The sequence below is a fragment of the Aotus nancymaae genome, unplaced genomic scaffold, assembly GCF_030222135.1.
Source record: "Aotus nancymaae isolate 86718 unplaced genomic scaffold, 86718_ANA_hifiasm-v0.15.2.pri h1tg000036l, whole genome shotgun sequence".
Lineage (NCBI taxonomy): Eukaryota > Metazoa > Chordata > Mammalia > Primates > Aotidae > Aotus > Aotus nancymaae.
The window spans coordinates 58,764,504-58,766,314 of record NW_026988450.1 but is presented as its reverse complement, the minus strand read 5'-3'; the positions used below and the strand labels follow the sequence as shown (position 1 = coordinate 58,766,314).

Below are 1,811 nucleotides of genomic sequence, written 5' to 3'. Positions count from 1 at the left end.
ACAACACACTTCCATTCAATGAACCCTGGCTTTATTTTGTGGGTAAGTCTCTCTCTCTCTCCTAAGACATTTATTTTTCTGTTACCAATGCAAGTTCCTCTGCTGAGCTCCTGACTCTTGATCTTTATGGATGGATAACCAATCCTGATCCACATACCACAACCAAACATGAGCCAGCGTGTTTTATATCTGGACCAGAGGATGGAAACTATGGCTCTGGGCCAAATCTACCATCTGTTCTTATAAAGTTTTATTGGAACAAAGCCATGTCTGTTGTTTGTGTATTGTCTATGGCTATTTTCACACTACAATGGCAGAGTTGAGTGATTGTGACAGAGAGCATATGGCCCACAAAATTTAAAATATTTATCTTCTGGCCCTTTACAGAAAGTTTGAATACCCCTAATCTTCTCTAATCACTTGAAAATCAACATTGATCACCCTAAGAGGTAATCAGCAAAGTAGCTACCAAGATGGTAGCAGGATTATAACAATATTTAAAAAATGCTCTTCTCTTTAATCCTAAGACTCTTTTTAAATTTTCCAATTTGAACATTGGTAAGAGATACCTATTCTTAAGAAGTAGGCACTCAGAACCACCAAAGTCTAAAGCATCATTATGGGAAAATGGCCACCTTTATTCCCCCAAATGTTTTAATTTTTCTCATTTTCTGTACCTACTTTTCTGCTCATCCTTCCACCAGCAATATCATTTAGGATAGGGCATAGTATGAGAAAAAAAAGCAATTTTTTGGAATATGGATTTTAAAACATATAGCTACTCATGAAAATTAAATAGTTCAACCTGTCCAAAGGAAACAGAGTTCCATAAAATCAACTGTACCTCCTCTACAGAGAAAACACAATTAAATTACCAAGGAAGTAATTGCAAGTAGCTAAAGAATGGTAATAATTTTTGGAGAACAAATTTTAGAATCAACATTTGCAAGAAATTGTACATCCCTGTAGAGTTTTCTAGGAAGAAACTAATTTACTTACTCACTACAGTGATAGCTAGGAGAAAGAACAAAACTCACTTCCTACAGTGTCGGGGGGTAAACTATCCAGTACCACAGTGAATTTAAATAGGATTGGTGTAGAACTGGGAATCTGCAGTTTTAACCAAGTTTTGAGATTCTAATGGGAATGGCCCTTGTACCATACTCTATAAAACACAATGTTAATAGTTTCTCAGCCTTTTGGCTAAGATCAAGTGTAGTATCTGCTCTTATCAGTTTAAAACACAATGTTTATTTTCTCCACTGGTGTTATACATTCATACAACCTACCTTGCAATAATCATTTTAAAATGATAAATTAATATACATTTATGGTAAAAGAATAAAATTCCATTTTAAAAACTTTAGTAAACTAAATAATTTTTTGTAAAGACATTTTAGATGACTAAGAAATCTTAACACCTTAGTGGGTTCTAAGATTGTAAATCTCTTCTGTCATTATGTCATTTGTCTATTAACTTCTTCCCTTTTTGAAAGAAGTGTTTTATTTGAATGGAATTAAATTCATCAATTTATTTGCCTTATGGGTTATGCTTTGAAAATGTAAGATGTTTTTCTTTATTAGGTAGGAGACTTTTTCATGAATAGTTTTTGTTTTAACTTTCATAGTGAGGTTTAATTTAAATAGATAACCTTGTACTTAGTAAGAATTAAATTTTATTATTTTTCCATAGAGTTAGACAGTCTTACTTAGTTTTTTACAACACAGCTATTTCCCATGGACTTACGGGTCATTCTTGAGTATGTCTGTATATCTCCACAAATTACCTTTGTACAGCGGTCTGTCTCTGT

General features: G+C 33.1%; 1 pseudogene; it reads left to right on the top strand.

Annotated features, from left to right (window-relative positions):
* Positions 1-1,183: 1,183 nt before the first annotated feature.
* Positions 1,184-1,304, top strand: LOC135278208 (U2 spliceosomal RNA; annotated as a pseudogene).
* Positions 1,305-1,811: the final 507 nt, after the last annotated feature.